This window comes from Temnothorax longispinosus, unplaced genomic scaffold, assembly GCF_030848805.1.
Source record: "Temnothorax longispinosus isolate EJ_2023e unplaced genomic scaffold, Tlon_JGU_v1 HiC_scaffold_16, whole genome shotgun sequence".
Taxonomy (NCBI): Eukaryota; Metazoa; Arthropoda; class Insecta; order Hymenoptera; family Formicidae; genus Temnothorax; species Temnothorax longispinosus.
The window spans coordinates 549,739-571,487 of record NW_027269970.1 but is presented as its reverse complement, the minus strand read 5'-3'; the positions used below and the strand labels follow the sequence as shown (position 1 = coordinate 571,487).

The 21,749-nt window shown below is 39.2% G+C and overlaps 2 long non-coding RNA genes across 13 annotated transcripts; one reads left to right on the top strand and one right to left on the bottom strand.

Annotated features, from left to right (window-relative positions):
- The first annotated feature begins 866 nt into the window (after positions 1-866).
- Positions 867-7,488, top strand: LOC139823681 (uncharacterized). 12 transcript variants are annotated; one of them, XR_011734852.1, is made up of 9 exons: positions 1,859-1,999; positions 2,187-2,739; positions 3,446-4,082; positions 4,174-4,632; positions 4,749-4,859; positions 4,974-5,161; positions 5,347-6,288; positions 6,402-6,509; positions 6,590-6,730. It is a non-coding gene; the product is annotated as an uncharacterized lncRNA (long non-coding RNA). The 12 variants fall into 12 exon arrangements; XR_011734843.1 differs by lacking the exons at positions 6,402-6,509; positions 6,590-6,730 and having other exon boundaries at positions 868-1,999; positions 2,187-2,478; positions 2,550-2,657; XR_011734847.1 differs by lacking the exons at positions 6,402-6,509; positions 6,590-6,730 and having other exon boundaries at positions 869-1,999; positions 2,187-2,375; positions 2,550-2,657.
- A 139-nt stretch (positions 7,489-7,627) lies between these two features.
- LOC139823682 (uncharacterized) lies at positions 7,628-12,730 on the bottom strand. The gene is made up of 5 exons (XR_011734853.1): positions 12,599-12,730; positions 10,579-12,411; positions 10,218-10,496; positions 9,990-10,149; positions 7,628-9,667 (listed from the first exon to the last, which is right to left on the bottom strand). It is a non-coding gene; the product is annotated as an uncharacterized lncRNA (long non-coding RNA).
- Between the last annotated feature and the right edge of the window lie 9,019 nt (positions 12,731-21,749).

Below are 21,749 nucleotides of genomic sequence, written 5' to 3'. Positions count from 1 at the left end.
CTTGTTATGCACTTTTATTGGTAAAAGATAACTTGTGTTAACTTATCTTTCAATATACGTCAGCCTACCGATCGAACAAGACCGAGCAAAACGAGTATAAGAATGCCTCTTCGTATATGTAACCGATCGTCGTAAAGAGATGACGACGCGAGCGAACGTATGGTCAATCGTTAGATTTTTTATACATGTAGGCAATTACGATATTTTTATTGAATCTCGTATCATCCTACTAACCTCGCGCAACCGATGCCAGCTGTCACATCACACGACACATACACATATGTATATACATACATACACGCACGCGAAACTCGCAGCGCGATCTCGATCACCGCATCGTATCGACCGCACGCACGCATCGGCCAATCACGCACGCGAAAAAGCGGCATATCGACTCGACCGCGGGCCAACTTCTCGCGTCTACATGGAAACTTCTCGCGTCTACGTGGATTTTTTAAAAGACCACAAAAACGTGCACATACCGACAGGATTCGGATACGGGGTATGACCTAAACACGGACATGACCACTCTCAACTTTCTCTCTGGATACACAAACCCATTGTGACAAACTCGCAATTGATATTTAAAAGGAGACTTGACCACAGATAGCGAAAGCTGCACTACATACGTTAAGCGGGGAGCACACACTTCTGCACGACGCATAATGCGTAAGCATAAGAAAACTGATTGGTCCATATACATGTGCATAAGAAAATAGACCAATCAATTTTCTTATGCTTACGCATTATGCGTTATGCAGAAGTGTGTGCTCCCCGCTTTAATAGCATGCAACAGAATACATATTATGTAAATTTGACGATAACATTAGTGTTAGATGGTCACAATAAGAGTTTGCTCCACGTCATAGCTAATCTCGAAGCATTTCGATACGTCACACGTTGCTCTGTGTTTATTAGGACGAAACGGTTAAGCGGGGAGCACACCATAAATATTATATATATTTATATAAATAATCCTACTAACCTCGCGCAACTGGCGTTGATCGATTAGCTCGATCCTCCTCCTTACGACGGCGACGAGGGGCGAATGGCGAGGCGCGGACAGGCGTGAGACCGCGCGAGCGGAAGCGTCCAGTTGAGATATAGGCTGCAGTCCATTAATGCTATAAATGCTTGGAATTCTCTTCTTTTCTTCAGTGAAGAAAGAAGAAGACAAAGAACGCTTCGAAGCATTTGTAACATATCAAATGGATCGCAGCCATAATCGACCGGCGCGCGGACACGCGAGATTTTTAAAATTCACACCGCCAGACGGATAGGCAAGGCTCGAGGATAAGCCAGGAAGGCGTGGATGGCCCGTGAAGGCAGAAATGGGCAGACACGGGAACTATTATTTAAGCACTCGGATACAGAGCACGCGGAGCACGCGAAATGTTACCGCGAGGACATTCGGATCACGAAGGACGACAAATGACAATCCAGCCGCTGCTGTCGAGCGAGTCACGTTGGCGGGCGAACAATGAAAGCAAACGGGGTCGCTTAGGCGTGAGGCGTGAGATGCGCATGGATCGCGCGTGATCGGTAGTGAATTCGATTCGCGACACGAAAAGTGTAATGGAAGTGAAACTTCTTTGGTACGGTAGTAAGTTCGATTGTGCGACACAAATAGTGTAACGAAAAATTTGACCAATAGGCGTACGGCGTTGGCGAGATGGTTCTTCTTCTGGCACGGTAGTAAGTTCGATTATGCGACACGGAAAGTGTAACGAAAATGCGACCAATAGGCGTACGAAATGAAACTTCTTTGGTACGGTAATAAGTTCGATTGTGCGACACGGAAAATGTAACGAAAATTCGACCAATAGCGTACGAAATAAACTTATTATCACCGCCGTCGCGTTTGTTCTTCCTCGCCTTTCACTATATCAAGTCTCGACGACGAAGCGCAGTACAATTTGGCCGCATATCCGGGGGCTTCCGTTGGTCGATCCGCAGTTTTTAGCTGACGACCCTGTCGAGTTTATCTTCATAAACAAAGGTAAACACAATGACCGGTATTCATAGTCGGAACTTATTTCAAGACCGTCTTAAGTAACGACTTATACTGCTAATACGGATTCTGTGATTGGTTCATGACATCTTAAGAGTGTACTTAAGACAGTTTTAAATATATATAGAAACCGACTATGAATACCGCCAATCTCTTACTAAATAATTTTCGCCAGGAAAAGGGCTGCGAGGCGACGTCCCTCCATGCTCACAGCAGTTTACGCTTTCAAAGCACAGCAGATCACGAACTGGTCGACCTGGTGCGCCGCTTTTGAGAGCAGGAAGCCGAACCTTCCGCTCCCGCCGTATTCACGTCAGAAGAACAGAGATGCGAAGACACCTTCGTGCGCACCAACGCGCGCAGGGTATGTCGTGAGACTGTTTGTTCTCCTTCGACTCATCACATGCTTGTGCTAGAAGCTAGAATAAAGTTGTTAGTGGACAATTGCTTACTTTATTCAACATTATGTACGTAACATCTCGCTCGTAACAGTATAAGGACCTAGAACACGTGTAGTTAACGTCTGCGTCATCATCAGACAAAAGAGAGCTCAAGTGCTACCAACCTCATCACAGAGTGCCTCGAGGGTCAAGTACCTCCACCAAGCTCAAAGTCGTATTCAACGGGTCGCAGCGCACTAGGTCTGGTGAGTCGTTGAATAACTGAAGCTTGCTCATTGGCACGAACTTCCTGTCGCTCGTCGATGTCCTGTCCTGGCGAAGAAAATTGTTAGTGAGAGGTTGTGTTTATATTTGTTTACGAAGAGTTTTATCAATGGTTACACTATTTGTGAAAAGTTTTATGATATTTACACTGTTTGGAAGCACGTTGCAACGCTGGGAATCAATACATTATTCTATTCTAATTTATATATATAATTTAGTGTAGCAAAGCATTTTTGTGTAGCAAACATAAAAATCGTATCATTTCGCTGTGCACGTGTCCTTCCTAAAAAAAGGCATGTTAAGTCGATACTCGCATATCTCGAAGTTTTTTGTTGCCGCTTTTCCGCGATGCCAATTGGTTCTCTCGCTGCGCTTACTTCATTTGCAGTTGTCATCGTATATTTTGACAGTTGTGTGTATCAAGAAGTTATAGTGTAATAGTAATTGCATAATGTTAAAGCTAAATAGCGCGCGCAAAGCGCGCGTCTATGGTGTCTAGTTATTTCAAAATTTCAATGAAATGTTTCCCAACACATCCTAAGAGTGCGTTCAGAAACATTACCCGAATACTGAAAATCTTGCAGCATATGTGCACTATAAATTTTCAACATTTGGGTGATGTTTCTGAACGCAGTCCAACCACAGTATAAACAATAGCGACAGTTATGGCCATGGCACACAAAAAAACTTAAGTCCATAAACTTAAGCAATAACCGAATCGACCAATCACAGTCGAGAACTTAAGCAGCCATTTTGAAATTAAACTTAGGACATTAAGCCAAAGCACATGACATGGTGTAGCGATCTACAACAATCGAAGTCGTGGACGTAAGTAACGCACAAGCTTTGGCGTAGTGCGTTATGTCGTATGGCGAGTGATGGCGAGGTACGAGCAAGCTGCAAAACCAAAGATGAGTACTATCCTGATAATTTTTAAATAAATTAAAAGTAATCGTCAAATTAATTGTTAAAAGTAAAATTTTTACTAATTAGGCTGTAACAACCTAATTATGCTGTAATGATCTATTTTTGTGCTTATATGTTAAATGACGAACAATGGTAATTTTAGGTTAACAGCAATTTTTCTTTATATAACAATGCTTTAAAGAACGCTTTTTTTCTTCGCGCTTGCTCCTTGCTAATTTATGAATTTTTTTTAGATTACTGTTTAAATAAAATTGTACATGGTAAATGGTAATTTTTAGGTTAGCGGCAATTTTCTTTAATTTTATAAGAGTGATTAAAGAATCTTTTTTATTGCTCTTTCTCCAGATTATTGTTTTATGGATCAACGCCCGATGTTATTGCCTATACGCGCGCTGGAAGAACGATACACCATGCAGCACGCCGCATTGCTGCGGAAACGTGCGGATGCTCAAAAGAAGATCAAGTCGATTATGAAGCACGTAAGCAAGGAAACGATCAAGCTAGTCGGCCGGTCAATAGGCAAGCTTACGCACACCTCACCGGGTGTATATTCGATTATGTCTCATACAGATCCAGTTGTATGACAACCTGATAAGTACGTATAGAATGTGTGCCTTCTGCCATTATAATCATCTTCGCAAAGGAAAATGTAACATGGTCATCGTATTGGATGCCAGGACCTGTCTTTGACTCCTTGAAATACTTGACAAATATCTCGTACGATGTGTTAGGATATTGTCTTGTAGAGACATTAGCGGGTGCTGACAGGGATAGATTTAAACACGATGGCACGAGTATATCTTTGTGGCTGCAATCTCTGGCTTCGCGCAAGCTGTTATGGCATCTGTCGCTCAGTCTGTCAGGCCATTACACCTTCTAAAGTTTGGGAGGACATATCGCCGCAGTTCTTAGTCACGTTTTGGTCTCTATCGATGTACGATTTGTACGTGCCAGGGGAAAGTTATCAAGGGAAATCAGCAAGTTGAAGCAACTTGCAGCGCAAACCGCCGATGGTATGCCAAAAACATGGTATGCGAAATCGGAATATATTACATATTATTACTGATTACAGTACTATGACTGACAATAGTTTATTTTAAACGTACGTTCTTGATTATTTAAACCGGGAGTAATGCTGATTTTAGAATGTAAGTAAAGGAAGAAGGAACAAGAAGATATACCACTCTTATCGAGAAACTGCAGGATGAAAAAAAGAAGCAAGAGGAACACGTTGAAAAAGTTTTTGCGTACCTGAGGTAAAATATCTCATAAATCTCTTTTAATTAATGTAATTATCGTGATTGTATAATGTAGCAATTCAATAAATATTGTACGATAATAACATTCGTACGTTTACAACTGACTTGTAGACAAGAAAAGGATACATGGTTTTTTGTCACGAAGCGCTAAATCTGCGAAAAACGAGACGATAACGCAATTTCTACAGTGCCTATTCCCGGTGTACATTCACAATTGTGGACGCCATGTACTGTGCGAAATTTGTACATACCATCCACTCCCTCAAGACTGCAAATTTTTCAACTCTGCTTTGCTACGTGTAAGACAGTTCGTCTAATATACATTCATGTGTTGTTACAGCACTTTAGAACGATAAAATTATACTTGTTTATTATAAAGCAACTTTTGTTTGCACAAGTTATTGTACAAAATAAATTTATAGTTTGTTATACATATACGGTTTCTACAGCTATTTTATAACAAAATTATTTGTCTCTCTTTCAGCTTTTCTGTGATATTACATATTCAGTCACTTCGTGCATAGAGAACGAAGCAAATCGATATGGCAGATTTTTATGCGCTATGCTGGAAAGATACATTAAAGAAACATGATACATTAATGAAACACAAAATGCTTGGAATAAAATCTCTAAAACATTGATTGAAACAAATTGTGGTAATTTTTTATTAAAATTAAATTTTACTAAGTTATTTTAGTCATTACACATATTTTTATTAATTTATTATTTTTAAACTTCTATTATAGGTGATTTTTAACACGCCTGATTATTGCCAAAGATGGTGCACTTCATTAGAGAGAGCAATATAATCGTGAAAAGAAAAGGCTAGAAAATCAGTGTAGAAGTACGTACTATGTCAGTGTAGCTATGTACTCACCGTAGCCCAGGTAGTCAGTCGTCTTGGGGATATCAATAATAAATATTCTCTTGTTTCGTATTGGATAAACTTCAGGACTACGGTGACAACTTCCGGGACAACAAGAGAAAATATTTATTATTGATATCCCCGGGACCGACTGGCTACCTGGGCTACGGTGAGTACAAATTCTGATAATTTCTATAAATAAATTAAGTGATATCTTTTTGTGCTTCTAGAAGTGAAAAAACAAGATAAAAATAAAAACTATTTCTTATTATTAGTACTTAATTGGATGTGTACATATAATTTGCTAATGCGTAACAAAGAAACAAAAAAGATGGCTGCATAGGCGATGGCATACTAGACCTATAAATCAAATTAGAGCACGACATGGGGATTATGAAAATTTATTTCAAGAATTAAAAAATGATAGTAAAATGTTTTTACCGCTATACCAGAATGACACTTGAACACTTTATGAAGCATCTGGAATTAATAGCACCACATTTAAGGAAAACCAGTAAAACGTGATCTTGTTCCAGAACATAGACTCATAATAGCTCTCAGGTAATAGCACTTGCTTATCGAGTTGGTGAATCTACAGCAAGAAATATAATTAAGAAACATGTTATTTACTAGTAAAAGATTAGCACCAATATATCTTCAAGTTCCTACTACAGAAAAATGGCTTGAAATTTGTCATGGATTTTGGACAGACTGAATTTTCCTAATTGTTGTGGCGCAGTGGATGGGAAAACACGTCCAAATACAAGCGCCACCAAATTCTGGTAGCTTGTATTATAATTATAAAAAGACATTTAGTGTAGTATGTTAGCAGCATGCAATAACAATTATAAATTTACAATAGTTGATTGCGGAGCATATGGAAATAGTAGTGATTCCACTATATTTGAGATATCTGAGTTTGGTAAAGCTATACAGACTGACACATTAAATTTACCAAAAGGAAAAGCTAATTTACCCGAAAGTAACATAGCTACACCGTGTTATTTCGTTGGAGATGCAGCGTTTCAATTATCCAAAAATATGGTGAGATCATATCCTGGCCATCAATTGGAAATAAAAAGAAGATATTTAATTACAGATTATCAAGAGCGAGAAGAATTATAGAAAATACTTTTGGTATATTCGCATCTCGATGGAGAGTTTTCAGAAAACCAATTCTTATGCATCCAAAAAACGTAGATAAAATAGTAATGGCCCAGCAGTATGTCTCCACAATTATTTAAAAACAAAAAATGACATACAGCCAATTGCGAATAGAATATATTGTCCCTTAAATTTTGATACGGAGGAAACAGACGGAAATATTATTCCTGGAATGTGGAAAAAACGAAAATTCTGAATGTTTAGAACAGATAAGACCAAGCACTGCTCATAGAGCAACAAATGAGGCATATAAACAACGAGATGCGATAGCAGAATATTTAATGACTCCTGCTGGTGAGGTTCCCTGGCAAAAAGAATATGTTTCCAGAGGTTTAAATAATTGCGATAATTTTAATAATTTTGATTAAATTATCAAATAATAATTGTTTTATTTTTGTATTCTAACTTTTAAAATAAACTAAAAAATTGATTATAAAGTTAAAGTTATAAAATAATTTTTTTATATTAGTGTATGCAAATTTTTGTTTCTGTGTATGCAAGTTCTTGTAAAATTATATGTAAATTTTGTTAAACATAAATATATATAAATGAGCCTATTTTAATAAGAAAATTTAAATAACTTTATGTTACATCAGGTCTTTAATGTAATGAAATTATAACATGTTTATAATTAAGAAAAAAAGATAAATGTAAATGTGCTTTATATAAAAAAAATTTTTTTTTTATAACATTAAGATAATATCAGTTTTTTTTATATTCTGGCTTGGCATTTCATTTCTTGTAACACTTTTAAACAATAATCATTTTTTATTTTTATACATTTTGATGCCATATTAGTTTACATATTTCAAAAATGTTACATAAATATATACATGTATATTAAATTATTTTTAAAAATATATCTATTAGTAATGGCATGAAAATGTATTGTTGTTGAGACACAAACACACATACCTATATATATAATTTATAAAGAATTATTTTTTGGAGAGAAAAATATACTGGGTTATTTCTTTTTACAATTTTAATATCCTTTTTAAACATATATTAAAAAAAAAATCTATAAGAATAAGACAAAAAATAAATAATCTTTTAATTTTTATATCTTAGAGACTAAATTATATTAAACATAAAATGTATAGGTAATAAAATTTAATAAAGATGAGTCTTTGGTCTCATAACATACACAAATAATCTATTAATTTAGATACCTTAGTGATTAAATAGAATTAAACATAAAATACAAAATGCGAAATAAGATTATATAAATTAAGATAAGTCTCATAAGATCAAACAAAAATAATCTATTAATTTTAATCTTAATTATATAAATATCTTGGAGACTAAATAAAATGCCAACTGAAAATACATAAAACATAACATGTTATGACTAATTCAATAAAGATGAGTCTATAGTCTCATAAGGAATACAAATAATCTATTAATTTAGATACGTTAGTGATTAAAAATTAAACATAAAATACGAAATGCGAAATAAGATTATATAAATTAAGATAAGTCTCATAAGATCAAACAAAAATAATCTATTAATTTTAATCTTAATTATATAAATATCTTAAAGACTAAATAAAATGCCAACTGAAAATACATAAAACATAACATGTTATAACTAATTCAATAAAGTCTTTAGTCTCATAAGGAATGCAAATAATCTATTAATTTAGATTATTTTACGAGCTAAATTAATTAAAATACGAAATATGTGACTAAAATGTGAAAAATAAAAATTTTTATAAGGAAACAAAATATAAAACAAAATATTACATTTAAAAAAAATGTCTCGAAAGAGAAAATAGAAACAAAGCAATTTTGGAGATGTTATAGAGGATTTAACACTTCGATATATACTATAAGACATAACATTCAAATAATTGAAATTAATGTATGTATGGTCTCCATAAAATTTCTGAAATTGCTTGTTTTTGCTTAGTTCTTTCCGGCTCAGGTATTTGTTCTAATTAACAGCTATTAACAAACCAAAACTTTTCTCTGGCGTTAAATGATTTAAATCCCAAGCATTTTCCTTCTTTCAGTAGAATGCGATGAATTAGCAAAACGGTTTTGAAGAACATTACTTAAAGATGCAAGTGATGATTCTCTAAGAGTGTGTGATGTTTTTATTTTTTATTTTACCTGAGTTTCTTATATTCTTTGGTAATGTAGGGGATGATGATGGAGAATTTGAAACAAATGAAACATTTGGTGTCTGTAATGTAGGAGATGATGAAATACTATTTGAAATTAATGCAGCATCTTTCTGTAATATAGTATTTGTTTTTAATGCAGAAGATAAAGTAAGAGATGAAGTAGAATTAGAAATGGATGCTTCATTTGCTGCTTGTACTGTAGAAGTTGATGAAATTGAATTTGAAATTGATGCAGCATTTACTATTGGGCACTGTAATGTTGAAGAATTTGAAACAGATGCAGCATTTGCTGTTTGAAATTTAAGTAATGGTGAAGTGGAATTTGACATTGCAGACATTTTCATCTTACAAAAATTATTAAGTTTGTTTTGAAGTGGTGGAGATGATTCATCATCGTCTATTTCAATTATATTATTATTTTGTGAGATGCAAGGATTATGTACTACATTTTTACAGTTTGCAAATTGGTTTCTTGAGAATGCTGAGGAAAGATTGTCTTTGGTGTTATTTCTTTGCGCACAATATTAGAATTTGAAGAAGGAAGAGTTGAATTAGAATCTGCAAGTGTATTCAAGTAATGCGAAGTAGTATTGACACAAACATTTGACATATCAGTTGCTTTTTTTTTAGCCACATTGGTATATGATCTGAAATTTAAAATTAATATATGTAGACATATATATGTATATATATATATATATAACCTAAGTTTTTTAATTCATCAATGGATCAAGCGCATGATATGCAGATACTACATGTGCAGATTTCCGCATCATGCACTTGATCCATCGATAAATTAAAAAACTTAGCCATATATTAAAACTAATATTAAATAAATTAAAACTAAATATTAGATTGTTAACTACATAGCAATTATATATATTAATGTTTATGTTTTGTATATATATGTATGTATACATATAAAACAATGTAATAATCATATATATATTACTCTGATTTTAAACTTACTTTCTTCGTTTAATATAATTTTTTAGAAATATGTTCTGATAAAGAGAAAATACTGATCGATGACTTGCTTTACTGCCACTTCGACTTTCTATTTCTTGAAGACGTTGTTCTTTGGTAAAACGTTCACGCAAGCGTAGCCAACGAGTTTGGCAAATATCAACTACAATAAATATACATATATAAATATAAATTCAGAAAATTATTAAATTAAATAATAAAATATTTTACCTGACATATTCATAACTGACGAAATTTCATGCCATGAATTCTCTTTCATTTTGGTATCTTTATATTCCTTTAAAGATGTATCGTACAGATGAGGGTATCCCCTGACTGCATCAATTAGTAGTTCATCACTTGTTTTTTCTTCAAATTGGACTTAATTATCCATATTTTCTTCAAATTGGACTTGACAATCCATATTCATATCATGTAATAAATTATGTGAATATGAGTGTTCCATTTTAATTAAAAATTTTCTTCTTACAACCAAATAACCTGTATAACCTATAAAATTCATTTAACATTTAAGTTATCTAATTAATCTGCATATGTAATCACTATATTATTTAATATAAAACAAACTTACTTCTTCGTTTTATATCTACAGGAAGATTATAATATAAAAACTCATAATTAACATTTCCTTGTGATTTCAAGACAGAAAATCGAAGTGCAATATATAGGTAAACAGTCTAGTAACTTTTGTGTGATATGGTTACTATAAGACCTTAGACCTTAAACTTAAAAAATTTCATCCTTAAGCCCCTTGCACAATGCCAGGCAACAGGCAATAGGAACAGGAAATAACCAAAAAATCGTTAATTACAACCCTAAAAAATTCAAATGCTATGATTGGTTGGCAATAGGCAATAGGCACAAAATTTCCAACGTGACGGAAACTCTGTGTCTATTGCCTGTGTCACTGTTTATTCTGCATTCATACATGATTTCTGATTTCTATTCCCTGTTCCTATTGCTTGTTGCCTGGCATTGTGCAAGGGGCTTTAATGTCCTAAGTTTAAATTTCAAAATGGCTGCTTAAGTTCTCGACTGTGATTGGTCGATTCGGTTATTGCTTAAGTTTATGGACTTAAGTTTTTTTGTGTGCCATGGCCATAACTGTCGCTATTGTTTATACTGTGGTTGGACTGCGTTCAGAAACATCACCCAAATGTTGAAAATTTATAGTGCACATATGCTGCAAGATTTTCAGTATTCGGGTGATGTTTCTGAACGCACTCTTAGGATGTGTTGGGAACATTTCATTGAAATTTTGAAATAACTAGACACTACAGACGCGCGCTTCGCGCGCGCTATTTAGCTTTAACATTATGCAATTACTATTACACTATTAACTTCTTGATACACACAACTGTCAAAATATACGATGACAACTGCAAATGAAGTAAGCGCAGCGAGAGAACCAATTGGCATCGCGGAAAAGCGGCAACAAAAAACTTCGAGATATGCGAGTATCGACTTAACATGCCTTTTTTTAGAAAGGACATGTGCACAGCGAAATGATACGATTTTTATGTTTGCTACACAAAAAATGCTTTGCTACACTAAATTATATATATAAATTAGAATAGAATAATGTATTGATTCCCAGCGTTGCAACGTGCTTCCAAACAGTGTAAATATCAATAAAACTTTTCACAAATAGTGTAACCATTGATAAAACTCTTCGTAAACAAATATAAACACAACCTCTCACTAACAATTTTCTTCGCCAGGACAGGACATCGACGAGCGACAGGAAGTTCGTGCCAATGAGCAAGCTGCAGTTATTCAACGACTCACCAGACCTAGTGCGCTGCGACCCGTTGAATACGACTTTGAGCTTGGTGGAGGTACTTGACCCTCGAGGCACTCTGTGATGAGGTTCCTTGTTTAAAATAATAGATACAATATGATCAGATTACATTATATTACATTCAATTTCAATGTAAATGAATAAAAACTTTATTAATTTACATTGAAATTGAATGTAATACAATGTAATCTGATCATATTGTATCTATTATTTTAAACAGGGTTGGTAGCACTTGAGCTCTCTTTTGTCCGATGATGACGCAGACGTTAACTGCACGTGTTCTAGGTCCTCGTACTGTTACGAGCGAGATGTTACGTAAATAATGTTGAATAAAATAAGCAATTGTCCACTAAAAACTTTATTCTAGCACAAGCAAGTGATGAGTCGAAGGAGAACGACAGTCTCACGACATACCCTGCGCGCGTTGGTGCGCACGAAGGTGTCTTCGCATCTCTGTTCTTCTGACGTGAATACGGCGGGAGCGGAAGGTTCGGCTTCCTGCTCTCAAAAGCGGCGCACCAGGTCGACCAGTTCGTGATCTGCTGTGCTTTGAAAGCGTAAACTGCTGTGAGCATGGAGGGACGTCGCCTCGCAGCCCTTTTCCTGGCGAAAATTATTTAGTAAGAGATTGGCGGTATTCATAGTCGGTTCTTATATATATACAAAACTGTCTTAAGTACAATCTTAAGATGTCATGAACCAATCACAGAGTCCGTATTAGCAGTATAAGTCGTTACTTAAGACGGTCTTGAAATAAGTTCCGACTATGAATACCGGTCATTGTGTTTACCTTTGTTTATGAAGATAAACTCGACAGGGTCGTCAGCTAAAAACTGCGGATCGACCAACGGAAGCCCCCGGATATGCGGCCAAATTGTACTGCGCTTCGTCGTCCGAGACTTGATATAGTGAAAGGCGAGGAAAAACAAACGCGACGGCGGTGATAATAAGTTTTATTTCGTACGCCTATTGGTCGAATTTTCGTTACATTTTCCGTGTCGTACAATCGAACTTATTACCGTACCAAAGAAGTTTCATTTCGTACGCCTATTGGTCGAATTTTCGTTACACTTTCCGTGTCGCACAATCGAACTTACTACCGTACCAAAGAAGTTTCATTTCGTACACCTATTGGTCGAATTTTCGTTACACTTTCCGTGTCGCATAATCGAACTTACTACCGTGCCAGAAAAAAGAACCATCTCGCCAACGCCGTACGCCTATTGGTCAAATTTTGTCACACTATTTGTGTCGCACAATCGAACTTACTACCGTACCAAAGAAGTTTCACTTCCGTTACACTTTTTCGTGTCGCGAATCGAATTCACTACCGTGCCTAAAGAAGTTTCACTTCAATATACAATTAATTCCGGTTGCGCTTATTGACAGTTACGGTTGTTAAGAAAGTTGAACTTTTGAACTTTGAACTTTTGAACTTTTTGGCAATAGCAACTGGCAATCGGCAATCAGAAAATTACACTTTTCAACTAGCGTGTTGCCATTCTTTGCAATCCTGACGACGGGATGTTTGCGACGTATTGCACAATGACTCTAATAGTTTTTAATCTTCTATGTATAAGAAGATTTACTTATACATTACTTACTAATACATTCCCAGATAACAAAATGCCCGCAAAGTGAGCTCACAACGCGTGCACGTCGTGCGGATAATTTGCACGGCGTGCACTCATGGTGCTAGACAGATGCGTCCTCAAATGATGCTCATATGACTCGCACGCGTGAGTGCCGCATGCATGCGGGTCATATGAGCATTAATTGCTCTCACCTTGTACCCTACTTTTTAATATAAATATAATATGTACTATTACAGTTATAAAAACGTTAAATTAAAGAAGAATAAATATATATTTATTTATAAACATTTTTATTTTAAAATTTGCACACACGTGAGTGCCGCATGCGTGCGGCTCATATGAGCTATACGCTCTCTAGATATACGCTCTCATACATTTTATAAAGTTGAAACTCAATGAAATCATATCTCGATACGACAGCAATTGAAACCGACAAGTTTAAAGGACCCCGCACCAAACCACGGGAAAATGGATCCCGGTCAAATTGGCTAAAAATTTAGTGTGATGTAGTTTATGACGTCCTGATGAAAAGTTCATACACACCACACACACACACACACACACACACACACACACAACACACACCACACACTCACTCACTCACTCACTCACACACACACACACACACACACACACACACACTCACTTACTCACTCACACACCACACACACACTCACTCACTCACTCACACACACACACACATTCACACACACCCACACACTCACTTACTCACTCACACACCACACACACACACACACTCACTCACTCACACACACACACACACACACACACACACACACACACACACACAGGCACAAACCAGTACGACCGTACAAAGAACTACCATGAGCCGATAAACCCATTTTTTTTATGTTTGACGCTCTGTAATTCGAAAACTCCATGTTTGGACTTTGTGCCCATGGTCACTTCACCAGGACGTCATAAACTATACATAATAAAACTACTAAATTTTCTACCAATTTGATCGGGATACTATACTTTGACCATAGATTTACCTATATAAATATAATTTCTTGTAAAGATAGCATACATGTACAAAGAGAACGCACAATGTTTTTTTTTTTATATAAATTAATTTTACATAAATTAAACTTATAACTTTTCTTAAATAATCTATACCAATAAAGATCTGATTTTAACGTCAATATTTGTAAGATGGTATTTTGAATTTCTTCTCAGTTATATTTTCTATAATACCCGTGATGTATTCTTGTTCTTCTGAATCTTCCTCTTTTTCGTTCTTTGCGTCATGACAAACATCTTTCTCCTCGCCTTCCGCGGTGCAAACCTCAGCTTCTCTCTTGCCAGTTTGTCTACAAAAACAATTTATCAATTTAAAATCTCTTCGAAATTATTTCTAAAACAAACATTTTTTTTTCATTCTCCTTTCTTCATTACCTTTCTTTTTATTTTTTCGTTGTTCCTCGCACCGAACGGCATTCTTCATATAAGCGGGTGTTGAACGGTGTTCGTCGTATTCTATGCGAGACGGGAATTCTTTTAGACAAGGGAAGCAGCGGGGATGCAAAAGGTTTTCAATTGTTGATGCTTTTCGCTCTTTCTATGCGTAGACAAGTTCCGTAAAAGTTGAGATCGCACATCGTACAAAATTCTTTCACGTTGAAATCTACAGACACCTGCAATCAAAACATCATAAATAAATACAAATACTATTATTATATCAAATCTGTATGTGTATGGACATGGACCAATCAATTTTCTATGCTTACGCATTATGCGTTGTGCAGAAGTGTGTGCTCCCCGCTTATGGGGGATTGTCATAAACACGCATATATACGCACACGCGTAAACGCGCACGCACGCACGCACACATGCACTCACACACGCGCACAACCAATAAGTATTATTATTATTATTACCTCTATCAATACTTGAAACGTCTTGGCTGTCTAAAATAGTGTCTTTGTCATCGGAAGTACGACGACGTTCGTCTCTACGATCTCTACGCTGGAATTAGTGGAACTTCCCTGATGACTACTTTTTAGCGGTAAATCCCGAACGCGATCTTCACTGCCGTCTAAAGTATTCTACGTAATCCTAAAGAACCATAGGTTAATCGTTAGATTTTTGATACAGATATGCCTTAAAAAAATATGATCAGAATCGAGAAAAAACGGCGGTGTATCAATTCATTCAAAATATATAAATATTATATATATTTATATAATAATCCCACTAACCTCGCGCAACCGGCGTTGATCGATTAGCTCGATCCTCCTCCTTACGACGGCGACGAGGGGCGAATGGCGAGGCGCGGACAGGCGGACACGCGGACAGGCGTGAGACCGCGCGAGCGGAAACGTCCCGTTGAGATATAGGCTGCAGTCCATTTAATGCTATAAATGCTTCGAAATCTCTTCTCTTTTCTTTCAATGAAGAAAGAAGAAGACAAAGAACGCTTCGAAGCATTTGTAACATATCAAATGGATCGCAGCCATAATCGACCGGCCGGTCGCGCGCGGACACGCGAGATTCTTAAAATTCACACCGCCAGACGATAGGCAAGGCTCGAGGATAAGCCAGGAAGGCGTGGATGGCCCGTGAAGGCAGAAATAGGTACACGGAAACTATATATTATTTAAGCACTCGGATATACAGAGCACGCGGAGCACGCGAAATGTTACCGCGAGGACATTCGGATCACGAGGACGACAAATGACAATCCAGCCGCTGCTGCCGAGCGAGTCACGTAGGCGGACGCACAATGAAAGCACGCGGGGTCGCTTAGGCGTGAGGCGTGAGATGCGCATGGATCGTGCGTGAGCGGCCGACCACTGAAGACAAGTTTGGGTGGAGATCGAGCTTGGATGAATAAATTAACACATTTCACGATCTCATTATATATAACCCACACAATTTGCATAATAAAATAATATAATAAAACTAATAAAATAATGTAATAAAATAACAATTACATTAAAACTGCTATTTTAATCGCTATGCGGCATTTTGTTATTAAATATTATAATATAATAAATCGCGCGCAGATATTATAAATTATAATATATATATTATACCTATCCAAATAACAATTCGTGCGGGGTCATGTTACCTTCACGGCGTGATTATCACACCGTGCATGCACGAACGCATCATGCTCGCTTCACGAAGTGATTTTGGCTTACGTACCCGAATTTATACGTATTTGTAACGTTTTTGCCATTTTATCTGATATTTAAATATTATATTTTTATATGTAGTGCGATCTTTTACGATCAATATTATAATTCATCATCAATTATATATTAATCGTAAAAGATCGCACTATGTCATCATGTGTGTGTTCAATATGCCATCACGTGTGTGCAATCACTATCCCATCACGTGTGCGTAATCACTGTACCATCACACGTGTAATCACACGTGATGGCATAGTGCGACCTTCTATACGCGCACGTATGCCAAAATCACTTCGTGAAGTGAGCATGATGCGTTCGTGCATGCACGGTGTGATAATCACGCCGTGAAGGTAATATGACCCCGCACGAATTGTTATCTGGGGAGTTTTTCGGCGATCGCGGGGGTAACGTCGACGGGTCGCATGCCGATGGTTCGATGCTTGCGCGCGTTGTAATCCGATACGAGTCGCGGCAAGGCGTCGACCCACTTGTAATTTCCATTGAGCGTAAACATCTTCCACATGTCGTTCTTGAGCGTGCAATTGAATCGCTCGACGACCGATGCCTTCAACACCGAATATGTGGAATAATGATTGATGCTATGTTTCCTCACGAGACGTTGCACGTCGGCGTTGTAAAATTCCTTTCCCATATCGGTTTGTAGGTTACTAGAGCACCTCCCGCTGTGTCGAATGATCTCTGCGACAGCGTTAGCTGTTTCGCTTCCGCCTTTACCCTTGAGTGGCGCGGCCCACGCGTGCTTGCTCAACACATCGATGACGGTAAGTATGTAGTGGTAGCATCAGTTGAAACGTGAGTACGGACGCATTTTGACAATGTCAGCCTGCCACAGGTCATCGTACCCCCGCACTATGACGTGTCTTCGGGGAAAATTTCTTCTCGCCGGAGCGTGCAGTTCCTCGACGAGTCGTTGCTTCTCGATATTTTTACGTCCGTCGGATTTTAGCGATGTCATGTTTTTTTTGTTGTCGTTTATAACTGCTCGTTAGCCGTTTGTTAGCCGTTTATTTCCATTCGTCGTCGTCGTCGACGTTCTCTAGCCGTTTGTAGTCTTTCCTGTCTCCGCGTAGTTCGCAGCTGTTTCTAAATCGCTCGTAATTGTTTTTAAGTTGTTTTTGAACCGTTCGACAACCGTACTCGAATCGTTCGTTGCTGTTCCTCGCCGTCGTTAATCAACCGTTGCTTCTCTTCACTCGTCGCCTTTCGATAATCGTTTCTGCTGTACCGTTTGTCCATTGTTGTTGTTGTTGGTTGTCGCGTCTGATTCAACAATATTCGCACGTCGAAGCTTGTTTATCGCAGTCCGTAACGCTTGCAGATCCTTCTCGAACGCAGTCAGCTTCTCGTCTGATTCTTTTCGTTGATTGCTCAACATTTTAAAGAATTGATCAACGTACAGTTTGTTAACCGCGTCACCGTCAGTCTCAGGTTGCGCTACGCGACAAATCTTGCGCGACTTTGCGTCAAAGTCCGTGGCAGCGCGGCACAGAGCGTTATTGCGCACGAAATTTCTCATTAATCCGCTCCACCGATGGTACGAAATGGCATTCGTCGCGTCTCCGCTGTGTTCGAAAAATCCAAATTTGTTGATCGGCATTTCGACGCTGATTGAACGGATCGCCGTCGCATGGTTTAATTTATAATAAGCCCGGCTTCGCGAAGTTCCTCGATGATCGACATGATCTCGTTGTCGTGGGCGCATTGTTGCCGGCGTGGCGCGAAGCGTCGAGCAATCGCAGACGATCCACCAGCTCGTTGGGGTCGTCCCAATGCACGTAGTCGATCTTATTGTCGGTTAGCGTCATTGCGCGAGGCGCTAATAATCCCTTTCCGGATTTTTTCTTCTTGGATCCGGTCGACATCAACGGTGCGATTACAAATTGATACTTGTATCCCACGTTGCCCTTTAGTCGCTTGTTAGGATCGTGTTTGAATTTATGAGCACTCGTTGCCAACAGTATGCTCCTATACTTTTGCATATCGTCTTCCGTGTAGAGCTTGTCATCGGGTATTTTCTTGAAGATCAACTCGTAAATACCGGGTGTGCCGGCGTATCGTACGCCGTCGATATAAATGTTATCCGCTTTGTCCACGTCAAAACGTTTATTACCGAGCATCAATTCATTATTGCCGAGATAAACGCCGTACGCTATGTCTATTGTTGGACTGGCGCCCAAAATCTCTGCGATGTAAATTCGGCTCAGTGGACCCAAGTGATCTTCCAACGATTCTATAAACCATTTTCGACCCTCCGACGTTTGCAACCGTTTATGAACGGTCTTCCTGATCGAGTCGTCCGTGGTTTCGAAAACATTCGCGGTTTCAAGAAATTCGGGACTTGTACGTTGCACGGTTTGCGTCGATGTAGAGGTTATCGGTGTAGAGGTTATTGGTAGTACTGTCGATTGATTAGATTTACGCGGTGTCAATGAAAGATCCGACCTAGGAGTCTAATCGTTTCTTCTTCTCTCTTCGGGTAACATCCTCCACCCCGCGCTGTTGAACGGATAGCGGTTCGATTTTCGCGTCAGCGTCGCTCTCCGTCGGCTCCTCTTTTTTCACCGCGATCAAGCTCGAGTTGTCAACGATCTTTTTCAACGGCCCGATGAGAGGTTTGAAGTGCGTGTCCAACTCAATGTCCTTCTCGATCTTACCGGTCTTCAAAGCGCAAAGTTTTTTGCGAATCGAATCACTCGTCTTCGCAATCTCTTTTACGACCTTCTCGCGTTCGCTAATATTCTCGCTCCCGTCAATCGCGGCCATCGCGGAAAAAAGCAGAGTGTCGATCTCTCTCTGTAACGCTAACGTTTCACTTCCGACGAGGTATCGGCAACGACTGATCACTTCTGCGGTATCGCGAACACGTTAAATCCTTTTCTGTATCGACCGTTCGAAAGCGCGCTGTCCTTGTCTATCACTACGAATCCGTACTTTTGTTGCCAACAATCGTGGCACAACGAGCAAAATTCATCGTACGGCATGTCGGTATTTACGTGATCGTTGTAGACGTGTTTCAAATTGGTACCATCCTGTTTGAACAGGATCAGCAGATTCGCGTTGTCGCGTATCAAATGTTTAGGTATTCTCGCGTACGTCTGACAGAGATAGAAGGAGTCGACGCTCGAGTGCCTGCCCATTGAGAAATACTCTCTCACCGCGTCTTGCTTATCGCACGCCACGTCATCGAAGACGAAGATCGAGTTTGGACGCGCGTCGCTCGGTGGAATGACGTCACTGTTATTGGAGAACGTAAAGTAGCCGATTTCGTCGATCGATGTCAACAAATTCTCCAAATATCGATATTTCGGCTGTTGCAACGATTTCGAGTATACGTACACGTTTTCGAAACGTACGCCGTACGGACTTTCCAGCAAGCTTATCAAGACGTTGGTTTTACCGCAATTCGAGGGGCCGCAAATGATCGCGCGTATAGTAGTCGGTAACATCGTACCGTGCTTGCGTTTCTCCACGTTGCCCCCCATCGACCGTAATCTGTCGTTGCAATTGGTCACGCGAATCGCCAACGGTTGTCGTACGAATCTCATTTCTTTCCACACTGCCGACTCTCTGGCTGACTCGAACGCCTATTTATAAGCGAGCGGCACCGCGAATCGCTCAGTAGCAAAGATGTTCGTCCTACTGTCGAGACCTTCCGATATTCGCGGTTTGAGCGCCGAACAGCTGCAATTTGTGCCGAAAGCCGTTCTGTTGCAAACGTGTGGCGATCACGTCCACTACGTGTGAGACAAGCTTCCGGAACATATAAGGCGGATTTGGAGGTTCAAGCATATCGTCGCTGTTACGAACATTACAATCAACCGTGGCAGCGAACGCTCATCGACGGTCCCGCGCCAATGATAAAGGATTGCGGCGAATGTCAACGAAAAAAAATGGTGGAGGCCTGTTAAATCGCGCGATAAACGCACTTTCGTTCGAATTACACATTCCCAGCTATCAATTTTGCGGTCCGGGAACTCGTTTACAGGAACGATTGGCGAGAGGCGATCAAGGTATTAATCCATTGGACGCGGCGTGTCGCGAGCACGACATAGCCTATTCGCGTAACCGCGATCTCACCGAGAGACACGCGGCGGACGAGATACTCGCTGCGAAAGCGCGAAAACGCATTACCGCGAGAGATTCGACTCTCGGAGAGAGAGCTGCCGCTACAGCCGTCTGGGCGACCATGAAGGCTAAGACGAAGCTCGGAATAGGCTTGAAAACGAAAAAATCGAAAACGGTGAAGAAAAAAAAGCTAACGAATAAACGGATACTTCCGACAGCGAAACGAGGCGGTGTATTGCCGATTCTACCGTTGTTGGGAGTTCTCGGTTCTCTGGCTGGCGGAGCGGCGGGAGTCGTAAAGGCCGTGAACGATAACAAAGCCGTGCGGCGTCAGCTGGAAGAGATGCGACGTCACAATCGCGCCGTGGAAGGTCGCGGACTTTATCTCGCTCCGTACAAATATGGACGAGGGCTGTATCTTGGCCCGCACAAACGCGGGCGAGGAGTAGCGTTAAAAAAAAAAAATAAAAACGTCAAAAAGACGTTAAATATGCCCGCGGGTATTACAACTAACGTACAATTGAATCGACTGGCAAGGCGTATGCGCGTACCGTTCTTCAGAGGTGTCTTCATGCGTGATTCGTTACCGATCGGCGGTGTACGTCGAAACGAGAGCGGTATCGTGAATTTGGACGATGCAGCGGGTCCCGGTACTCATTGGGTAGCGTATACGCGAAGAGGGAAGATCGAGTCGTATATTTCGACAGTTTCGGCAATCTTCGACCGCCGAAAGAATTGGTGCGATATTTCGGGCCGAGCGTGACGAAGATCGAGACAATTGCACGTCTTATCAGCGATACGATCAGAACATCTGTGGACAATTGTGCCTGCGATTTCTCCGGACGATCGACGCTAATTTAAAGCCTGACGGTGCGCCGTGGTGACTCAGTATTCGTTAACGGTTTTCGCCGACATGTCTATAACGTTCACGCTGACGGGGAAAAGCAGTATCCTCGCGGAGCACTATTTTCCCGCCGTGGATCTGAGCGGCGGTGACTACGAGCTCGGTCTAACGTGTTTTGAGACTTATCACACGATTCCGAACGTGAATTCTTCGAACAATAAATTTTATTTCGACGAGGATGACACGGAAATTACG